Source organism: Mirounga angustirostris, unplaced genomic scaffold (assembly GCF_029215605.1).
Source record: "Mirounga angustirostris isolate CCGP_5_RB_7025 unplaced genomic scaffold, mMirAng1.0.hap1 SCAF_2, whole genome shotgun sequence".
Lineage (NCBI taxonomy): Eukaryota > Metazoa > Chordata > Mammalia > Carnivora > Phocidae > Mirounga > Mirounga angustirostris.
The window spans coordinates 58,035,083-58,059,523 of NW_026991710.1; the positions used below are offsets into that span (position 1 = coordinate 58,035,083).

General features: G+C 38.6%; 1 long non-coding RNA gene across 2 annotated transcripts in view; it reads right to left on the bottom strand.

Moving 5' to 3' along the window:
• Positions 1-9,579: 9,579 nt before the first annotated feature.
• LOC123848513 (uncharacterized) overlaps positions 9,580-24,441 on the bottom strand; it is a 73,033-nt gene continuing 58,171 nt past the window's right edge. For both annotated transcript variants that reach the window (XR_010409417.1, XR_006791811.2), the window contains exons 2-3: positions 18,517-18,719; positions 9,580-10,087 (exon numbers count right to left, since the gene is read on the bottom strand). This is a non-coding gene — a long non-coding RNA (uncharacterized LOC123848513). The remainder of the gene's footprint in view (positions 10,088-18,516; positions 18,720-24,441) is intronic.

Consider the following 24,441-nt stretch of genomic DNA (forward strand, 5'->3'; position numbering starts at 1 on the left):
ATTAACTCAGAACCAACTAATTAGCAACCTTAATTACATCTGCAAAATGTCTTTGCCATGTAAGATAACAGAATCACACACACGATGTTCAGTATAAGAGATTAGGGCAAGAGATGTCTAAAGTCATCTTTAGATTCTAGCCAACCACAGTTGATATCTGCAATTAAAACAACTGCTTTGTCACTCTTCCCCAGTAGAAAAAGTTCTTTATTTTTAATTTCACCCTCCCAGTCCCCAACACCTGTCATTTCCCTCTCCCCCATGAGGATTTCATAATGCATTCATTCTTCCCCACCCCCTTCTCTTAGGCTTTGTGGGCATATTTTAGTATTTATTTTAAAACCCATTACAATGTATTCCCTGTGTTTCAGCCATCTTTAATTAAACATTATGTTATTTATTCTCAGATAGATTATATTCACCCATTAAGATTTAATTCTTGTTTATCTTATTCACTGCAGTATCCCCCTTGTCAACAATTATGTTGGCACGTATTAGGCACACAGTAAATACCTGTCAACTGAATGAGTGAATCTGTTCATATGGCAAGGCTCATTGTTCATCATTTATTCCTGTCCTCTTCATCTTTCTTCTGGCTTGCGTTCTTAATTTGAGTTCATTTATATCTCAGTTAGACTATCTCAAGTATTTTTCTCAGAGAGGTTATTTGGATGACTCTATTTTGTCACCTATCCTTGAATGTCTTTATTCAGGTGAATAATATCTTGGCTGGATATAGCATTCTTGAGGTATTATTCTTTTTCTCTGATGTTATTCAATTGTCTTTTAGTTTCTTTTGTTTACAGATGGTATTTTAGTGGTGTTATGATTCTTTTTTCTCAGTGGATAATTTAATCTTTCTTCCTGGAAGACTGTAAGAAGTTTTTACCAGAAAATAATTGGGTTTTCTTAACAGTTCAGCCTGGAACCCTGTGAGTGCTTTAAATCTGCTGACTCCAGACAGCTCAGCCTTGAAAAACGTTCCCCTAGAATTTGACAGTGTCTCCTCCATCTGTTTTCTTTTCCGCTTCTGAATACCTACTACCCATATGTTCAGTTTCCTGGATTTACCCTCCAATATTTTATCTTTTCCATCATAATTTCCATCTAGCTGATTACAAGCCAGACCCTCAGGCAGCAGCTTTTAAAGTATGCAAATATATACAGTACTGTGGGACTGCAAGCGTAAGCCCCACTGGCCACCAGAGTCAGGCAATGTACAGATGTCCCCTGGTGGCAAGCTGCAAAAATCAGGGCACCAGATAAGCATATCTTGTTTGGGGGAGATACGGGCAGAGGAAGAGTTCGAGGATGATGTTCATCAGTCTCCATTCCCTGAGAGCACCTCTGCTGGCCTCTAGTTGTGTGCTAAACCAGACTCCTGCCCCTCAGACCAAAGCTCCAGGACCAGCACAAGCAAGCAGGCCTCTCTGACAGAAAGACTGGAGTGTGTCTCTGTTTGCTGTCTGTGCAGTGACCCAGGAGTGGTAGCCTGCCAAGAACTGTCTCTCTGATCTGTACAGTCCCATGGGACTCAGGATCATAAGCACGCCTGGCCTCCAGAGCCAGGTGATCAAGGGGTGTCCCCTGGTTGGCACCTATAAAACCAGGCGCACCAGACACGTGTAAAAGCTCCCTTCCAGAAAATACTGATGCTCTGGAGTAAGGCAGAGGGAGAGCACCAAGATGGCGCCCACTGGCTGGAATGAGGCAGAGAGAGAACATATAAATGTTGCCTGCTGGGGAGAAAGGGGAAAGAAGAAGAAGAAGAAGGCGGCACCTGCCAGCCATAATGAGACACAAGGGAAGCATACAGATGGTGACTGCAGGGGAAAAAAATAAATAAAAAGAGTAAAAAAAGAAAAAAAGATAGTGCCTGCTGGCTAGAGGGAGGCAGAGGAAGAGGGTGAAGACGGTACCCACCAGCCAGCAGGCCCCTAGATGTGTAATGAATTAGATGCTTGCCCCTCAGACCAAGGCCTTAAAATTAGCAAATGAGCCTCATGAACACAAAGTCTGGGTACCTCTCTATCGGCTGCCTCTGCACTGAGCCCCAAGGCAGGTAAGTCCAAGTGGTCAAACCCTTCAGAAGCTGTTTCTCAGAACCTCACAGCCTGTGGGTCCCATGGACATAAGCCCTGGTATTTTTCAAAGCTAGATGTTTTGGGGCTTGTTTCTCAGGTCTTAAAAGTTGTGGTGCCCAGTGTGGGTTTCAACCCCTCCTCCTCAGGAGGAAACTCAGGGTTTGGAGTTCCCTCCCAATTGTGGGTCACTGCACTGGGGACAGGGCTTATGGCAAGATTGTGTCCTAGCTTCTCCTACCTGCTTTGAGGTGGGACTTCTCTCACTCACCAGATGCACAGGAGTTGCTCAGATAATTTTTAGGTTTTTTTGTTTTTTTCCCCCAGAAGAATTTGTTCCATATGTAGCTGCAGGCTGGGTTTGTCCATGGGAGGTCGGGAGCCGGGTAGCCTCCTACACCACCATCTTGAACCGGAATCTCCTCCCCAGTGCTTCTATTTCTGTACTTCTGTGGCATTTGTTCTGATAGATCCACTTGTTCCTTCTCTCTTGGATGGCTCTCAGCTAGGCTGCTATCTTTCTTTGTAGCATCTTTGGGACTTGGATTTTATTGTTGAGAAAGCATAAAAGGCAGTGAGACCCATGGGCAGTGATAGGCAAAGCATTCTCAGGACCTGGGGCATGTGATGAAAAATAGGTTACCAGTCCTGCAGAATTTCCCTGTCATCTCCCACTCTGAATGGCAGGGAAGATGCAAATTAGCCTTTCAGCTCTCTCTTGGTCTGTGGACACTTAGGGAAGGGGAGACTTAGCACACTCACCTGAAACTGAGGTGGATGTTCCCCCAAGATTTTCTGAGGATTAAGTGCCCTGTGCTTGCCACGTGCTTACAAGGTGCTCTGTAATCCAGGCAAGCCCTGTACCAATTCTCACCAAAAGGAGCTGACAGTGCCTAAAGCCTCACCCACACCCCAAGGCCCACAGGCTCAACAGATACCTGGCTCAGGGGAGTCAAGTAGTTTCAAATTGGAAGTGGAAGAAAGCAAGCTGTGTCACCCTGTTCCTAGAGTCACTCAAACTTATTTAATCACAGAAGGAATATTTTCATTGAAGGACAACTGTTACCATCCTAATAACCAGGGTTTAGAATTAGAAGTTTGCAGAACATACTTTGGGAAATGCAGGTAAACATCCTCTTAGGGAGCATTTTAATGCAAACTGACTTGTTTGGTAAAAGATGTTTTCATAATGCAGGCTTTGGTTATGATCAATGTTTCAAAAACAGTGCTTTTGATAAACCAAAAAAAAAAAAATCACTGAAAAGGAAATGAAAGTAAAACAAATGCTCTAACTTTACATGATGTTATCTGTCTATTTTGAAAACAATTTCACTATTCAGTGGGAATTTAAATGAAGGCACACACAAATTTAATACTCAAAAGAGGGGAAAACTGGCATCAGGGTATTCTCTGCTCGCCAAGCTGAAAGAATGTTATTGAAGATTCCTTACATAAATGTTCCTTGACCTTTGAGTGAACCAGCAGGTCTTAAACATTGCATTAGCCAAAGCAAATTCCCATAGCAAATAAAGTTTTTAGATGAATGCATTAGATTTTCCCCTCTTCAGTCTAAAGAGGAATAGCCATCAAGCATCACCAGTTAACATTTTCAGGTTGATTCTCAAAGACCACTGGGAGTCTGATACAGAGTAAACATTGTTCCGGTTCTAACAGAGAGACAGGGGTCAAGTAGCTGATGGAAAAATGACTTAAATCCTTTTTATAAGATTGTTGCCCGAAACAATCACTGCTCAAAATGTCCAGTCCCCATATGCTATGGTCTTATAACTGTGGGTGGCAGTTTTTAGGGAATTGGATGATGTGGGTGTTTTAACATCCATTACAGAAATGGGATGTTTCAAATAATGTTTTATTTGAAAAAAAAATAGTTTTACATTGCACTGACCACTGTAAGAATCCTTTTTTTTTTTTTTTTTTTAAGATTTTACTTATTTCAGAGAGAGAGCATGGGGGGGGAGGGGCAGGTGGAGAAGCAGACTCCCCAGTGAGCAGGGAGCCCAATGCGGGGCTGGATCCCAGGACCCTGAGATCATGACCTGAGCTGAAGGCAGACGTTTAACTGACTGAGCCACTCCAGGTGCCCCCACTGTGAGACTTCTGTTAAAAATAAGATTGTTAATCTAGAAGAAGATTAATAATTGATTATTCTGAAATTTAGAGCTTTTTCATTAATGCTTCAGTCACATGTTTAAAAGATGCTTTGGCTTTTGGGGGGCACCTGGGAGGCTCAATTGGTTAAGTGTCCGACTCTTGATTTCAGCTCAGGTCTTGATCTCAGGGTCCTGAGATCAAGCCCTGTGTTGTGCTCCATGCTAGGCATGGAGCCTATTTTAAAAAAAAAAAGTACTTTAGTACTTTGACCTTTTCTAGATTGTCTCCGTACTCCTTCCCTCTTCTATTCTAGCATAGCAAGAGAATGCACAGTGCTTAAAATTTTCAAAACCATTTATATGTCTGGTTTCCATTATTTATTTACGAAAACATAGGATCCATCTTATATGTCTCATCTATCTAGATTTCAGAATTCCCTTTGTAGAAAAAACTTTAAGTCACACCAATTAGGCCCAACTTTCTCAAGTGTTAAATGACAGGTTAATGACAAACATTTTCATTCAAGTAACTGTGTTCTTAAGACAAATGTTAAAGTTCACAAAAATTACGTAGTTCAAAAATGCTGGGAGCATAGCAGAAAAGCCACAATTTTGTTTACTTTTGCAAAAGAAAAGACCAACTCTGAGGTGTTACAGAATTATGACAGTGCTGTATGAGGGCAAGTGCAGGAAATGGTTAACCAAAGCCAACAGTCACTTGCTCTGTGGCACTGGCATTGCCACTGTTGGTGGCTGAAGTGATTTTTTTATTCTCTTGTCGTCTGTTGGATGCTTTTAGCAGTTGTTAAGGATGAATCCAATGAAAAAACAAATACTCCAAATCCAAAATATTTTCTGGAGACTTCGCCAAAGTAAATAACAAAACAAATGCCTTTCAACATGATGGCTACTCCTTCTGGTGTCTTCTGACTTTTGGGGCTCCAGATGAGCAGAACTCAGCAAGTGGGCCTCTGCCTTCAGTTAGCTGTCACCCCAATCTTGGAAAGGTGACCTCAGCAGCTTCTGCCCACTCTACATTTGCTTCTTCCAAGAGAGAAGTAGTACGGTACAGTGTTTAAGGGCTTTTGAATCGGGTAGTCATGATGCCAAATCTTACAATTTTCTGGACCTCTTCCAAGCCTCAGTGTCTTCCCCAGCAAAACAGCTTAATAGTCCTACCTCACAGGCTTACCATGAGGATGAAATGGGATAAGGTTTGGAAAGGACACACTAGCATAGTGTCTGGCATGTGATAATCAGTAATGAATGTAACTGAAAATACACAGCCTCTCTCCTGAGTCTCTTCTCTCTCTTTTCTTCTTGCACTAGAGACATGCAGAAAAGGAAGTGCTGGGACAAGGCATCGCACTTGCATTTTCTGATGCATGAAGCCCTTCCCTCTCCTGTCATCTGTTCTACAGTTGAAGGAGACAAGACTTTTCATAATCAGACCTTTCACATTCTCTCACCCTGGTCTCCTGCCTTTTCTCCACCCCACAATGAGCTTTTCTCCAACTGTCCACGCAAACACTCCATGCAACTTCAAACTTTATGCTGGTGCAGGTTGCTCTTCCTGCCTCAAAGGCACTTCCCAACTTGAGTCCACCAAAGTCCTACTCATCCTTTAGCAAAAATAGACTCCTTTTGTGAATGTGAAGTACATCTCCGTCAGCCTTCTGAGCTTCTCTCTCTTCTGTACTCCCCTAGCACTTTGTTTTCAGCTTTCTAAGTCTTGGATCATCTTGGAATTTAATGATGAATTGCTAGGATTGTCTTTCCTAGAAGAGTGTGAATCTGTCCAGGACAGCACCCATCTTTTATGCTAGTGGGATTTAGACCAGTGTCTGGCACTTAATATTTACTAAGATGTTTGTAATTAAAGTAAATGGACACTCATCTTCTCAGTTGCCCCAGTAAATCCCATCCTTTCCCATTCACATCAAATCTCCCATAATCTCTATCTTGATGTTCACTGCTCTGAAAAGATGAAAGACACACTATATATGTGTACCGAATGAACACTTTATACACCTAAAACTTACACAATTATGTGTCCATTGTATCTCAGTAAAGCTGGAAAACACAAATCAACAAATCATGAAAGATAGCCACTGACACCCTGCCTCACTTTGGCTCCCCCAAAAGCAGACTCTGAAACAAGAATTTTTAATGCAAGCAATTTATTTGAGAGGTAATCCCCAAAACACCAAGAGGAAAGTGGGTGAAGTGAGACAAGAAAGAGGAAGCGGCAAATAAAAGTGAATCCCACGTGGGTGCCCAGGGTGGAGTCCTATGAGAAAACAGTGTAAAAGAAAAATGTCTCACCTGACGAGTAAAGGAGCTCAAGAACTCATCCACCAACTCTGACAGTCACTGGGGGAGATTGCTCCTGGAGAATGTCAAGTCCCTGGCCCATGCCTTGGCAGAGTAACCACCCTTGGCTTTAAAGAAAGTATCAGGCAGAGTTGATCTGTCTTACTGAGGTGTGAGGCTTGCCTGAGAAATAAGAGCAGGGCATCAAGAGCAGACTACCTCTCAGTAGTGGCTCCCCCCTGGAAGCTTTGGTATAGCCCCATCAGGAGCAAGGCCCCGATTCCAACCCACATTCAGGGTGACAAACAAGGAATTTAAATAGCAAAAATTTTCTTCCCAGAGATAGCAAGCCAACATGAAAGAGTAAAAAGGATTTTTACAGCAGCTGCTCCTTATTTATAGTTTGCTGCTAGGATTGTGAGCTAGAAAAATACATAAATGGATTATGTGGAGAATGTTGCTTGCAGGCAGAGGGGACCCCCTCATAGTCTCACGGCTCTCAAGGGAAGCATCCATTCCTTTGATGATCTAGTCCAATATTTAAATGTCCTTGACTTCGAACAATAAAAATAGCTTCGTGGACATTTACTGTGCATCAGGGTGCAAAGCTGAGCTCATTTAATCCTCACAGCCACCTTATCAGATAATTATTGTTATATCTGATTTTTCATATCAGAAAACCGAAATCAGATAAGTTAAGGAAACTGCCCAAAGTTATATAGACTGCTAATAAGTGTTTGGAGATGGGACTCTCACCTAAGTCTCTTCGAATCCAGTATTCATATTCTTAACTTATACTGATTAAGTTCATTATCCCATGTGCTCAATAAAGAGAAAGATCCAGTTAGTCAGCATTTTCTTCAAATACCCCTTCTTTAAGTTAAATTATATTCATTGCTTTAGCCATTCCTCATAGAACTTACTTTCCTGTCTTCTACTCACATATGTTTCTGTCTCCCCACCTCTTAATTTTTTATATTGTTTAATAAAATATGTCAAACTGCTGGGTGTGAAGACCTCATCTAATTCCTGGCAAGTCCATAAATCACAAAACTATTATTGAAAACTATGCATAAGCACTTATGTTCCAATCTTGAATTATGCTAGCCAGATAAAAGTATTACTCCCAGATTTAAAAAAAAATGATAGCATGTAGGACATAAAGCAATCCTGAAGCAGAGTAAATTCATTATAATCTTGAGAATAACTAAATGGTGCTTTGGGTGGTGAAAGTATTCTGATTATGCTCATAAATAGGCTAACAAAGAAAATTCATTCTTCAACTACCACATTCAAGGAAAATTTTGTCTTAAAGTTGATTTATGTTTGCAAATGCGTGGTGAGCTCTTTCAGCAAGGATCCTTTCCCAGACTCCTTAAACTGGCACAGTTTCTATAAAGTTTATTTTACTTCTTTGCAATCAGATCCAGGGCATATGATATATATAGTGTGGCAAGTTTCAATTTTTCTTAAAATTTAGCATCATTACTGTCACTCCGTGGATCTTAAATTTCAGCAATTTCCAAAATTGTAACTGTATACTAATTAAAATCATTAGTTGTTATATATTACTTTTTTGGCTTTCCTGTATTATAACCAGAATGTAAGGTTTAATGGAGGAAAGCACAAGCATGGGTAAGTGTATGGTACTCATCACTCATTCTTCTATGGCCCTGATAAGATGAGAGATGCAGCTACTTGCCCCTCTCTGACGTGAGTGACTTTTGGTGCATATGATGGCTTTCTTAGTTTGCCCCTCCAGATCCCTTTCTCCCTACTGCTCTGTGCCTCTATGGCTGGCTTGCAGGGACTCTATCAATGAGCTCCCTCACCCTCTGCTTTGTGCAATGGGGAGCACTGATTCTACCTATAAGTCAGTTTTTAACATCATACTACAGTAGTTTATTCATTCGTGCATAGAATAAATATCTATTGAGTCCCTCCTGTGTGTCACATTCTGTACTAGTCACTGGAGATCCAATGGTTGCTAGGTAAATGTAGCACTTATGTTTCATGATCCTAACATTTTCGCTTTTGAATCCCATGTTGAAAGTATCTTTTGGGCGCCTGGGTGGCTCAGTTGGTTAAGCGACTGCCTTCGGCTCAGGTCATGATCCTGGAGTCCTGGGATCGAGTCCCACATCGGGCTCCCTGCTCGGCAGGGAGTCTGCTTCTCCCTCTGGCCCTCCCCACTCTCATGCTCTCTCTATCTCATTCTCTCTCTCAAATAAATAAATAAAATCTTAAAAAAAAAAAAAAAGAAAGTATCTTTCTACTGGGCTGTATTTATTAAGTAATTTTCTACTTTTAAAAATTAATCAAAGACCATCAACAGATAAGCAGATAAACAAAATATTGTCTATACATACAACGGAATATTACTCAGCCATAAAAAGAAATGGAGTACCTATACGGGCTACAGTGCAGATGAACCTCAAAAATATTAGGCTTAATGACAGAAGTTAGATATAAAAGGTCACATATTGTATGACTCCATCTACATTTAATATCCAAAATAAATAAATCCCAAAAGACAGAAAGTAGATTGGTGGTTGCCTGGGGCTAGGGGGAGCAGGAAATAGGGAGTGACTACTTACTGGGTATGAGGTTTTATTTGGAGTGATAAAAATGTTTTGTAACTACTAGGAGGAAGCGTTTGCACCTTATGAATATAGTAAGTGCCAATAAATTATACACTCTAAAATGGTTAACTTTATGTTATATGAATTTCACCTCAATAAATATAGTGGCCAATCAGCATTCTACCAGCAGGGATAACCAGAGATTACTATGTTAAGGTGAGGTAATGGCAGCTAAAAGCAAAAAATGAAACAAAACAAATAAACAAAAAAATTAGGCTTTAATTTGTATATAAGCTAATCTTTTTTAAAGATTATTTTTTATTTTTTATTTAAATTCAATTTAGTTAACATATAGTGTATTATTAGTTCCAGGGGTAGAATTTAGTGATTCCTCAGTTGCATATAACACCCAGTGCTCATTACATCAAGTTCCCGCCTTAATGCCCATCATTCAATTATCCCTTCCCCCCACCCACCTCCCCTCCAGCGACCCTCAGTTTTTTTTTCCTATAGTTAAGAGTCTCTTATGGTTTGCCTCCCTCTCTGTTTTTATCTTATTTTATTTTTCCTTCCCTTCCCCTATGTTCATCTGTTCTGACCTCATTAATCAGACAGCTTTCTAACTACCGGTTCTATATCTAAATTATCCTTAAACCAAGAAATTAAGTACTACTGAGAGGCTACCCAAGCATTCCAGGTACTATACTACGTTTTATTATAAATTTATATATTAACTTTCTGCTTTACATAATAAAAATAGTCATGATAATAACAAAACGATGAAAATCCACAACATAATTGTAGCCATCTAACATTTACTGAGTGGTTAGTATTGCCAGAAATGGGCTAAGTGCTTGAGAAGCATCATTTCATTCACACTTCACATTTTATTCACATTATTTCACTACAATCGTAATATATGAGGTACTATTATTACCCTACCTTTTCCAGATGATGACACTGAGACTCAGAGGTCAAATACTGTGACCAAGTTCAAAATCTAGTAAAAAGCAAAGTCAAGGTTTAATCAAGCAATCTATCTCCAGCAACCCACATGGTTAATCTCTCTGCTATGCCGCTATACACAAAGCTTTGGTGGATTTGCTAAGCTCTGTTTCCTGGATGACAGGAAATTCAAGCATTAACAAAACTGAGTACCTAGGCCAAAAGGCGAGGTCCAGACCACATTTGGTGGTAATCCAGAGTCCTAGAAAAGCCCAGACTTGGTTTTGACTACTTGATATACCCAACATTTATATTTTTTTTTAAATTGAAGTATAGGGGGCGCCTGGGTGGCTCAGTTGTTAAGCATCTGCCTTCGGCTCAGGTCATGATCCCAGGGTCCTGGGATCGAGCCCCGCATCGGTCTCCCTGCTCCGCGGGAGGCCTGCTTCTCCCTCTCCCACTCCCCCTGCTTGTGTTCCCTCTCTCGCTGTATCTCTCTCTGTCAAATAAATAAAAAAATCTTTAAAAAATAAAAAAATTTAAAAAAATAAATAAATTGAAGTATAGTTGACACACAATGCTATATCAGTTTCAGATGTGTAACATAATGATTCAACAAGTCTATACCTGATGCTATGCTCACCGTAAGTGTAGCTACCATCTGTTACCATACCATGCTAATACAATACCATTGACACTATCCCCTCCGATGCTGTACCTTTTATTCCCATGTCTTATTCATTCCATAACTGTAAGCCTGCACTTTCCACTCCCCTTCATCCATTTTGTCCATCCTCCCATCATCCTCCCCTCTGGCAACCATCAGTTTGTTCTCTGTATTTATGGGTCTGTTCTGCTTTGTTTTGTTTCTTAGATTCCACATATAAGTGGAATTATGTGGTATTTGTCTTTCTCTGCCTTATTTCACTTAGCATAATACCCTCTAGATCCACCCACGTTATCACAAATGGCAAGATTTCATTCTTTTTATGGCTGAGTAATATTTTCCATTGTGTATATATCCACATCTTCTTTATGCATTCATCTATTGGTGGATACTTGGGTTGCTTCCATATCTTGGCTATTGTAAATAATGCTGCAATAAAAATGGGAGTGCATATATCTTCTCAAATTAGTGTTTTGTTTTCTTTGGGTAAATACCCAGTAGTAGAACTAGTGGATCATATGGTATTTCTATTTTTAATGTTTTGAGGAACCTCCATACTATGTTCCACAGTGGCTGCATCAATTTACATTCCCACCAATACTGCATAAGGGTTCCCTTTTCTCCACACCCTTGCCAACACTTATCTCTTGTCTTTTTTTTCCAGCCATTCTGACAGGTGTAAGGTGATATCTCATCATGGTTTTGATTTGCATTTCCCTGATGATTAATGATGTTGAGCATCTTTTCATGTGTCTGTTGGCCATCTGTATGTCTTCTTTGGAGAAATACCTGTTCAGGTCCTCTGCCCATGTTTTTTAATTGAAGTATAGTTAAGCTCTGCCTATTTTTTATTTTTTTATTTTTTTATTTTTATTTTTTAAAGTATTTATTTATTTATTTGAGAGAGAGAGAATGAGAGAGAGCATATGAGAGGGGTTAGGGTCAGAGGGAGAAGCAGACTCTCCGCCAAGCAGGGAGCCCGATGCGGGACTCGATCCAGGGACTCCAGGATCATGACCTGAGCTGAAGGCAGTCGCTTAACCAACTGAGCCACCCAGGCGCCCTCTGCCTATTTTTTAATTCGATTTTTTATGTGTGTTAAGTTGTGCAAATTCTTTATATAAGTTCTTTATATCCTTATCAGATATACCATTTGCAAATTATCTTCTCCCAAACTAGGAAACCTATTAAAAATAGTCCTTTAATAAATATTCTTTTATTTAATAATTCAGTGAATAACTAACACATTGGAGTATAATATCTATAAACAGGTTCTTCAATTTTAGACACATAAAAGTATATCTATTATAATAGATTCAGTTTTACAATAAAGCAACAGCAATGTGAGCCTGTAGAGTTGTGTTACCCTGGATAACTCCTCTGATCCACTTTGCCCTATAAGTACAGTTTGGTCAAGAGACAAATCTTTTTACATATTTTATCCAGTAGATTTAATATCAAAGTTCTACTGTACCCATATCAGCAATTCTATATGATATACGCTATTTTTAAATGTAGTTGCAAAATTAAACTTCCAGTTATTTAATCCTTAAGAGAAATAAGTATTATTATCAAGGATTAGTTTGTTGGAACTTTTAAAAAAGATTATTTATTTTTATTTTAGAGAGAGACGGGGAGAGAGAGAGAGCATGCAGCAGGAGGGGCAGGGGGAGAGGGAGAGAATCTCAAGATGACTCCCCACTGAGTGTGGAGACCAATGTGGGGCTCAATCAATGAGACCCTGAGATCATGACCTGAGCCAAAATCAAGAGTCAGATGCTTAACTGACTGAGCCACCCAGGTGCCCCAGTGTACTGAAACTTTTAAATTGCCAGACACATGCAGCTGTGTTTAGGTCTCGCTATAGAAAACAATAATATAGAAGTATTATCCCTCAATTCATGAGAATTAGAGCACACCATCCCCACTTGGAATTTATTATGATCACTGCTGTGACTATTTAAATGCATATTTATTGTATATATCTCACATAATGTTAAAGATTCAGAATAAAGTGTACTGAACAACCCAGATGTGTCATAGTGCAAATGATAGGAAGTATTGATTACTCAGAATGCCTGGAAAATAAGATTTCTGATTAATTAAACATCCTGGATTATAAGAAATACTTCTACATTTCTATAGTGGTTGAGCGACTCCTTAGGCAGTATTTGTGTTGACTACTATATTTGTGAACACAGCAAAGTGACAATCTCTGAGAGTTAAGTATTTTTCTAATTTCTAAAAATTATTAATATTCTCACCATGATTAGCACAAAGTAGACACTCAAAACAATACATCAGCGGACACAAAGAAATATAAAGATATTCCATGCTTATGGACTGAAAGAATATTGTTAAAATACCTACATTACTCAAAGCAATCTATAGATTTAATGCAATCTCTATCAAAATACCAATAGCATTTTTCACAGAACTAGAACAAACAACCCTAAAATTTGTATGGAACTACAAAAGACCCTGAATAGCCAAAGCAATCTTGAAAAAGAAAAACAAAACTGGAGGTATCATAGTTCTAGACTTCAAGTTATATTACAAAGCTGTAGTGATCAAAACAGTATGGTACTGGCACAAAAACAGACATGTTTTTGATAGATCAATAGAACATAATAGAAAACCCAGAAATAAACCCACAATTATTTGGTCAATCTTCAACGAAGGAGGAAATAATATGCAATGGGAAAAAGACAGTCTCTTCAACTAATGATATTGGGAAAATTGGACAGCTACATGCAAAAGAATAAGACTGGACCAGTTTCTTCTACCATACACAAAAATAAACCCAAAATGAATTAAAGACCTAAATATGAGACATGAAACCATAAAAATCTTATAAGAGAGCACAGGCAGTAATTTCTCTGACATTAGCCATAGCAACATCTTTCTAGATATGTCTCCTGAGGCAAGACAAATAAAAACAAAAATAAACTATTGGGACTACATCAAAATAAAAGGCTTCTGCACAGCAAAGGAAACCACCAACAAAGCTAAAAGACAACCTTTTGAATGGGAGAAGATATTTGCAAATAACATATCTGATAAAGGTTTAGTATCCAAAATATATAAAGAATGTATACAACTCAACACCAAAAAAACTAAGTAATCCAATTAAAAAACAGGCAGAAGACATGAACAGACATTTCCCCAAAGAAGACATATAGACGGCCAACAGACACATGAAAAGATACTCAACATCACTCATCATCAGGGAAATGCAAATCAAAACTACAGTAAAACTACCTTACATCTGTCAGAATGGTTAAAATAAAAAACACAGAAATAACAAGTGTTGGCAAGGATGTGGAGGAAAAGGAACTCTTGTGTACTGCTGGTGGGAATGCAAACTGGGGCAGCCACTGTGGGAAACAGTATGGAAGTTCCTCAAGAGGTTAACAATAGAACTACCCTGCAGTCCAGCAATCTGGGTGTTTATCCCCAAAATACAAAAACACTAATTCAAAGGGATACATACACTCCTATGTTTACTGCAGCATTATTTACAATAGCCAAGATATGGAAGCAGCCCAAATGTCCATTGATAGATGAAGGCTAAAGAAGATGTGGTATATATGTACAATGGAATATTATTCAGTCATAAAAAGAATGAAATCTTGCCATTTACAGCAACATGGATGGAACTAGAGAGTATAATGCTAAGCAAAATGAGTCAGTCAAAGAAAGACAAATACCATATGCTCTCACTCATACATGGAATTTAAGAAACAAAACAAACAAGTAAAGGAAAAAAAGAGAGAGAAAGATAGACAAACCAAGAAACAGACTCTTAACTCTAGAGAACAAACTGATGGTTACCAGAGGGGAGGTGGGTGGGGGGAATGGGTGAAATAGGTGATGGGGATGAAGGAGGGCACTTGTGATGAGCATCGTGTGTTGACTGGAAGTGTTGAATCACTATATTGTACACCTGAAACTAACATAACACTGTATGTTAACTATACTGGAATTAAAATGAAAAATCTAATTAATAGATAAGGAAATAATATTTAAACATTTTTAAAAATTAAAAATTAAAAAGAAAAACAACAATACATCAACCCACTGGTGATGTTCTTGATACTGGTGAATGGAGAAAGAAGACTGCGAAAGATGTTGCTACAAGGATATTCCCTGAAGTTCACTGACTTCTTCACATGCCCATTGTCTGTTCTTGTGCTGGGAAGGAGTCTATGAAATTCTAAGTTCCTGCTTTGCTCACAAGCCCCTTCTAAGAAGAGCAGCCCAAAAGATACTTTGAAAACAGTTGCTACGATTCATTCTATGGATGCTGAGTGAAACCTGGCACTTTGGCCTCAGAGAGGAGTACCCAAGTTAAAGGTTAGGCTACCACACAGTTTGATGTGGAGGAGACCATACCTCTGAATTGGCTTGCATGAACCTTGCCAGGCCAGGAAATTCACTGTGGTTAGTGACAAATAGACCATGGTGTATTATTTTTCTCTCAAGAAGTACTACTAGTTGGGGAAAATTTGGGGACACAAAGGGACTATATAGTTGAAGACTCTGTGGTCCCTTGCATCCTTGCAACTAAGTCTCATTACCTAGAATCACAACGCACTAGCAAGAGAAGAGTAATATACAGATTACTTGTGACCAATCAGTTTTTAGTGATTAATCAATTTAAACATAATAAACCCAGATTTTTATCATGTAGAAAAAGTGTGGCAGTGGAAATAATATGGACTTCAGAATAAAAATCATGCTTAAATCCAGATACCTTGACTTTACCATTTAACAGAACATCAGATAATATCAGGCAATTTATGAGGACCTTTATGAGCCTCAGTCTCCCTTTCTTTAACAGGGGCATAATATTTTATACTTCACAGATTCTTACAAGAAAAGGAACTAGTACAGGGGTCTGTCACACAGACAGAACTCAAGAAATATTTGTTGCCCTTCCAATACTCCCACTGATTCCCTATTTTAACTTTAGATGTATTTGTGCCCCCAAACCTAGCTAACAAACTTTCTCACTGCCAAATTAAAAAACAACAACAACAACAAAAGAAAAACACAGCAGATACAGTTAAAAGAAGAATCCTGAAGTAGACAAAAATGTTGGGAATTGAGAAAGGGAGATAAGAGACCTTAAGATGGTAACAATTATTATTTTTTGAATATTAATATTGAACTTCTTGTTCATTTTGTAAGTGATACTTAAAATTAGGTGACACTTTCCAAGTCTAACAAGGGGAATTCAGAGAGAGAAAATAGTCTCTGTTGTTCTATCCATTTCCATAAGAATCCAAGAAAATCAGAGAACTCAAGACACAACCAAAGAATATGACATCTTAAAAACTTTATTTGCCCCCAACTTCATCAATCAAACTTTTCATAAGCTCACCTTTGGTATCAGCTAACACGTCCCTATTTTGTCTGAACAGGCCCATCTGATTCCCCCATCCATAAATTCAGCTTATGTTCTCAGAACAGCATTTTTTCTCCCTTAGGCCTTCACCTTCCATTTAATACCCTCTGCTACTTTTCTCCAAAATCCCTACAACAAATATTAGCTCACATACAAGGAAAGCAAGCAGAGTTTCAAAATGGGCCAGGGGCAGCATTCTTAAAAATAACTCTGAAAACAACACTCACTTATCCAATAAAAACAAGAGCAGAATTCAGAATAGTTATACTGTGGGATTTGTACATTTATCTGCTCTTTGAAAAGGTAAAATAAACATGAAACATTCCATCAAGTCCTAAGCAAAACTCACCTGCCATCACCACCACTCTCCTTTCCAATAAACACTTGCTGGCAGAAGCAGGAGAGAAATCCAAGTTTCTTGCCTCTTGAAGTGACAAGTACATTCTTTCCTCATTTGCCAAACTGCTTTTCTCCCTCCGAAGCTCCAGCTGTTCTCAAAACCCAGACACTGTTCCCTTCACTGCCTGACCTCTGGCTCTAACCCTCAGCCAAGGGTGCATCTCCCTGAAATCTCTTGGGGACACTAACAGCCAGGACTTGGAAGCTTGTGCCTACTTAAACCGAGTTGGGTTTTTGGCAGGGAGAGAAGGGGTGGCGGTGCGGGGGGGTGGAGGGGGGCACGGTGGGCGGATGAATGGGAAACACTGTGTCGGCACAAGAACTCAAACAATTGTGTTTGGACAATGCCTGATGCTTTGGTGCTGCCAAGTGATGGCTGATGATTCTCATAGTGGTTTGCAGACTTTGGCTGTGGGATTTTTGTTCACTGTGGTTCACAGCCTGGGACCCCCAAGTTCTGCTATGGAAAATAAAAAAGTGTTTACAAAATAAGTATATCTATTATGACTACATTTTCTTTCAGTGATATGAATGAGAAAATCCATAGAACCATGGGATCTTGGGGGGGGGTGGATTTTAAACCCATTCATTTATATAAATAAGCTCCACAAAGGACAATATGAATTAATTCTTCCTCAGGGATTATAAAGAGTGAACTGTTTATGTTTCTCTCGATTAATAATGTTCCACTCTTGGCCATAATATGATAGAAGTGGGAGAAAAGGGATACAAAGGCACATTTGTTCAGGTCCAATTGCAGGAAATCAACAATCAGAAGAAAAGGCAAATACCTGCAATTTTTTAGAAATTCTGGGTTTTTAAAAAAGTTAAAGCTATCCTATGTCCAGGCTACTCTGACTTGATAAGTAACCTAGAATGAATTTTAATTCCACACATAGCTGTTAACCACTGTCTGCAGTGATTCTTGAACGTATAACACATTAACGTTATTACTTAAGAGATGGTAGCCAAAGACTAACCAGCTAAATTAGTGAGAACTAACATTTGATGAGGTGTGAAAAGGATCTAAAAACATAGTCTATTTCTCACCCTTATAACAGTATGACTCAACATGATCCAAAGCTAGAAATGCTGGCTCTTTCTGTTTGTTCCACCATCCCAAGGACATTTCTGTCATCTACATGGTCCAAGATGATCTTCACTGTAGCCAATGAGAAGTGGAAAAGGGAATAAAGGTGGGGGAAGGGTAGGGAAGTCCACCACTTCCCTTAAGAGCATGACTCAGAATTTGCACACATCATTTTCACCTACATCCCCTTAACCATAATTTGGTCACATGATTATTGTCTGAAATATGTATTTATTTTGGGCACTATGTGACAGTTAAATATCAAGAATTCTATTAATACAAGAATCAGCAAACTTATACCCATGGGCCAAATCTGGCCCACTGCCTGGGTTTAAGTGACCTATAAGCTAAGAATGATTTTTACATTTTTAAGTGGTTGAAAAAAAATCAAAAGGAGAATAATACTTCATGATGTGAAAATTATGTGAAATTCAAATTTCAGTGTCCATAGATAAGCTTTTATTAGAACACAGCCATACTCATTCATTTAAATATTATCTACAGCTGCTTTCATGCTACAAGGGCAGAGTTCAGTAGTTGTGACAAAAACCACATTGCCCACAAGGCCTAAAATATTTACTATCTGGCCATGTATTAAAAGAACTTTCTGACATTTGCTTTAGAAGAAAGAAAGAAAAACAAAAAAAACAGGAATTGATGGAAACTAGCTAACTTGGTCATACTGAAGTGGAGAAATTGGGAGTAGAGGAGGGTGGGTTTTAAAAGCGGCTGTAAATGAGTCCTAATTCTTTAAAAGTTCTTCAAATTGCTGAATTAGTTATCCATTTATATATTAAATATTATCCTAAAGCTCCTAACTCCTAAAATTCCTATTTAAACCATTAGGAAGGCTAATGGTTTAAATAGGAATCATGTATTGCTTAGTTTCTATGGGTCAGGAGACCAGAAGTCACTCACCTGGGGGGCGCTGGCTCAGAGCCTCTCAGGAGGTTGTAGTTAGGATACTGGCTGATACTGCAGTTTCATCTGATGGCTTGACTGGGGCTGAAGGTGCCACTTTCAGATTGTTCACTCACATGGCTGTCTGTGGGACGCCTCAGTTCCTCACCACATGGGCTTCTAGCCTGGCTACTAGCTTCCTCCACAGTGAATTATCTGAGCTTGAGAAAAGTAGAAAGAGAAAGAGAAAGAGAAAAAATAAGCAGGAAGTCACAGTGTCTTTTATATCCTGTCTTTCAAGTCTCACACCATCACTTTCATTATATTCTTTGCATTAGAAGAGATTCACTAAGTCTACCCCAGCCAACATTAGGTGGACAAGGAATTATCTTCCATCTAGTGAAGATAAATATGAAATTTGTGGTCATTTTAAAACCACCACAATAGTACTTGAGGGAAAAAGTAAATAATCTGTCTTCAGATAATGCTAGGGGCATGAGGCTAGTGATTATGAAATAAGTATAAGTTACTTGACTGGGGAAAAAGGAATATTAAGGCTTACATTAGGGATGGCAGCTATTATATTAGAAATGATTTTAGCTCTCTTGCTTATGCCAATCAACTGGTAGTAGTTGCTTGGAGTACTATGTTGAGAAAATTCTGATTGACAGATATCAAGTACACGTATTTTCTGTCATTGGCGCAAAACTCAAAATTTTAAGCAATGAGAATTTGGAGAAAAAGCAATATGTGAGGCATGTTCAAGTCTCCAGAAAGCTTATCAAACCATGGCTCTTAGGCAGCTTCCCCAGGGTGTTTCTCTAGAATACTGGTATCCCATGAGATTCATTACCCTCTCTCCATCAATCCTTCCTCCCATGAAGCCTTCCTTCCATCAATAAGAACTTATTGAACACATTTGTGTTACACATAGATACTCTGGCCACCAGAGCTAAAATGAGGAACAAAATAAATGTCTCACCTTTATAGTAAACTAGGTATTTCGGTCTTCTGTAAAAGGCTTCATTTTTCTTCTCTTTTCCAAAAGTCATATGTTTTATTGCTGATTACTAACCAATTGCACTAAAAAATCTAGATCAATACCACAGAATAATGGTGATTTTTCATGTTTCTGGTCCCTATATTGCAGGGTTTCCCAGAGTATGTGTCACAGAAGTATTTCCACTGGGCATTATTAATAGGAATAACTTGAATAGAAGGGTTTCATGGCACATAAGATTGGAAAATGCCAGATTACACAATTGTAAACAGATTTCTCTACTGTAGGCAACTTTAATGGACCCATAAATCACCAGGAAAAAGATGGTGTAACATGCTGTATTTCCAAAAGTTCCTTGAGTTTAAAATCCTGTGTGTTTGTTTTGTTTTGTTTTTACAGAATGCTTATTCAGGTGGCCTGACAAATGCTGCTGGAGATTTAAAGTCACTGTTTCCTTATCTCCCTTTCAGCCACATCAGTTCCCTTACATTTCCCTAAGACCTTAGAGTTCAGTGAGACACATAAATGTCCATCATTACAGTAATATACAAAACCTAGTTGGAAAAGAAATAGTGACAATTATTCTCATAGAGTGTTTCTTTAATATCTAAGTATTTCAAAGCCATAGAAGTGTTTTAAAACACATAACTTATATAGAATGTTTGCACATACATACATTTATGTAAAGATGTGCATGTGTGTGGGGGGGGTGTGGGTGTGTGGGTGTGCATTTTGGAATCAAAACAGCTTTCCAAATTACCTGGAAATATATATTTATTAAGTGCACACAATGTGTCAGAAACTTATAAGCATTTAATACAATGATGAGCAAGAGAGAATGCTTTACAAATATTGTCATTAATGTAATTAATAACTCAAGAGTATTTGAGGACAAAAACCATTAAGCACATTATTATCCATTATGGATAGTTTGTAAATAAAAGTACAGGATACAGGGCGCCTGGGTGGCTCAGTCGTTAAGCGTCTGCCTTTGGCTCAGGTCATGATCCCAGTGTCATGGGATCAAGCCCCGCATCAGGCTCCCTGCTCTGCAGAAGCCTGCTTCTCCCTCTCCCACTCCCCCTGCTTGTGTTCCTGCTCTCACTATCTCTCTCTGTCAAATAAATAAACAAAATCTTTAAAAAAAAAAAAAAAGTACAGGATACAAAAAGAGGCTATATCAAGGGCTTTGCATCATTTAGCATTTGTGTGCACTGTATGTAACAGAAATCTGATGACAGTGGCTTAACCAAACAGCCTTGCATAATTTGTCTCACATAAAAAAGTGCAGAGACAAACAGCCCAGTGGCTCCATGGTGCCATCAGTGCCCCAGGATCCTACTTCCTTTTCACTCCTCATTCTCATTACGTAGCCTAATTCCTCATCCTTACTGTGGGATGTGTCCAGTTGGCTGTTACCTTCAACCTCACTATGTGCTTTCCAGGCAAGAACAAGAAGGAAAGAAGAGTAAAGAAGTAGAATCTAGGAGATTTTTGTCAATTATTTCATCAGCTGAAATGTCATGCCACTACCCCAAACTGTGAGCAAGTCTGGGGAAGTATTTTAGCTGGATCCATGGAAGTCACTGAGAACAATTCAGTTTCTGTTAAACATGAAAAAAGAGCGAATATTTGGTAGTCCACTCACCGCATCCTTTTCAGACCCTTACACAGTCTGAGGGCCAAAGAAGGAAGAAGCTAATAATAATGTTTTTAAAATAGATATACTTGATTCTTTCTAAACCGTCTCCATTTATCATACTTCTAACCTCCAAATAACTTTACACTAGCAATTTACTTTTGTTATAAACACAAACTTTTAAGGAATTGCTACTACTTCCTTTGAATACCAATGAAATAAACGTGAAAATAATTTCCATTAAATGTTTGAAATTTTCAACTTTACTATGTTAAGAAATGGTGGCTTACTTCTGTTTTTGTTTGAACTGTTTTGGCCAGCAAAAATAATTGTTCACATTGGCAGAAGTTGAACATTTGCCAGCACTATTTAGAATAGCATTTAGCATACCATAACATATATTTTCTTACTTTCATAAATCTAGTTTAAAACCTTAATTTTTTATAGCTGTGGCCTCAATACTTCAGAATTTTAACTTTTTTTCAACTTTGCAGCATATAAAAGTACATGTGTTAGTTTATAATGCCAAGAAAAGTTTTCTTAACGTTAATTGCATTTCTACTTGGAATTAATTCTGGCTTCATTTTGCACGGACCATGCTGAATGCCTTCCTATCCAGAACACAGAAATACGTTATTATAGTCACTAATCTCTCTACTAACGCCTTAAATTTCTCTTTGACTCTCTTTGACACCCAAAGAGCACTTTTCATTCCTTTCTTTTTTCTTTCCTTCTTTCTTTCTTTTTTTCTTTCTTTCTTTCTTTCTTTCTTTCTTTCTTTCTTTCTTTCTTTCTTTTCTTTCTTTCTTTCTCTCTCTGTCTCTCTCTCTCTTTCTTTCTTTCTTTCTTTCTTTCTTTCTCTTCCTTCCTTCCTCTTTCTTTCTTTTCTTTTCTTTCTTTCTTTCTTTCTTTCTTTCTTTCTTTCTTTCTTTCTTTCTTTCTTTCTTTCTCTCTCTCTCTCTCTTTCTTTTTTTTTTTTTGAATACCAACTCCATGGTATCAACTTCTACAAATGGCTGGTGGAACAGGTACTGGGTAATTCTCATTTTTAATAAATTCTTATGTCTAATGAACCCAAGATGGTTCCTAGAAAATGTATTCCCCCCAAATGCAATGAATCAAAATACCATCTATGAAGAATATAATTCAACTTATCCATAAAAGTACATGTTTCTTAATATCTCACCATAGGAAAATGGTTTAACAGACGCAATACGATGAACTGGTATATTGCCTTGTAAAATGAGAATGATAAAGACTATGTAACAACACGGGAAAATGTTTATGATTTAATATTAAGCAGATTACAACTCAAGGCAAATGAAAGCATTAGACAAAAACTAGAAGGTAATGCACAATGATGAAAATAATTGTGGTAGGTTTATATTTTTTCTAAGTTCCTTAATTTTCTTCCCATACAGTCTGATTATTCTTCAACGTACATGTATTACCTTCATAATTATAAAAGGGAGGTAAAATAATTTTTTAATGAAAATATATTATGAGAGGTGTGATGCTCTCTACACTTGAACATCCCCCTATGTGCTCATTGCTTACCTAGATGTCTTAATAGTAGAGCTGTCTGCTTAGAAATAATCCCTCATTTGTTTTTCTTCATTGTTATTTATCTCTGTCAGATAATCCCATAGCTCCATGGACATTGGCCACCCACAACACAAGAATAACTTCCTTTTTGCCTTTGGCTGGTAGCACACATGAATTACTAATCCTTTCTTAAACATCTAGGTGAACCTCGAATTCTCATGGGACTCGTATTTCCTCCAGAGGGCTCACTACATAAGGGCCATTCCCTCTGTGGAGCTCTTTCCTGATTGTTCCTCACAAACAGTTAAGTGTGAAAAATGACCACCACACCTCACTTCCCCTCCAGTTACCTCTGTCTATCCTTTGGCCCGAGTTTTAAGGTAAGATTACCACCAGGTTTTTTCCAACCTTTTGTAGCAAGATTGAGAGGCGAGGGGTGAGTTTTACTGGACACTAGTGAAGGTTCCTATAACACCCACATAAAGAGGGAATGTGGTAAAGCCAAAGCAAGCAGAGTGATTTAAAACCAGCTGGAATACAGCCCAGAAAGAAGTTAACACCCTAGGCTTTCCACGAACTTTTCTACTGTGAGTCCGAAGCCAGAGGATCCTTCATGATCAGAAAATTATTGGAAACCCAGTTTCAAAATTCACTGGAAAAATGATACAAGAAATGCCTAACAGGGAAGGTTTTACTTAGATTACTTGATTAATTAAAGACTACATTTCAACAACTCAAGGTTACTTTGTGGATGTAAATGTATGAGTAATACCCAAAACCACAAACCCAGGAGCAATAAAAGGCCTTAGGTTGAAAGTTCTACTGTCAGAATTACCCTGATTTTCCTCTGAGCAACTAGGGAGATAAAAATAAAGAAACCAACAGGAAAATTCATAAATCTGTGATTCTGGAAGGAGAAGGTCACATTCTATTGAGAAGGCGCTTTCCCTAGGTCCAGTAGGAACTGCTTTCTATAATATGTTGGCAAGTGAGTCCATAATAGAAAGGTTCTTTTCAACTTGTGTCTGGACTTGTCTACCTCTCCTGCTGGCTCATCTACACATTACGACTGCCTTTACCCCTAGTGAGCTCCATATGCCAAGCCACCTCTGGAAAGGAATTATGCTTCTGATGGACCTACCCGGCCTCCAAACAGCTCTCCAACAAGCAATGAATACCCAAAGCCTCGGTTGAACCCCCAATTTTTATTGACTCGGGACTAAAGGAAAACAGAATATACAAACTTACCAAGGTTCTCTGGCTATGAGTTAGCAATTTCTTTCCTCTAGAATTCTTTCTTCTTGTTATGGGTTGAATTGTGTCCCCCAAAATTCATATGTTGAAGCTCTAACTCCCAATACATTAGAATGTGACCTTATTTGGAAATAGGGTTGTTGCAAGTATAATTGGTTAAGATAAGGTCATGCTGGAACAGGATGGGCCCCTTATCCAATAAGACTGGTGCCCTTATAAAAAGGGGAGGAGCACCTGGGTGGCTCAGTTGATTAAGCGGCTGCCTTTGGCTCAGGTCATGATCTCAGGGTCCTGGGATTGAGCCCCACATTGGGCTCCCTGCTCAGTAGGGAGTCTGTTTGTCCCCCCTTTCTCTTCCTCTGCCCCTCCCCCAGCTCGTGCTTGTGCCCTCTCTCTCAAATAAATAAATAAAATCTTTTAAAAAAATAAAAAGGCGAAATTTGGATCCAACACTCACAGAAGGAAGATGAGGTAAAGACACAGGAAGAAGATAGCCATCTGATAA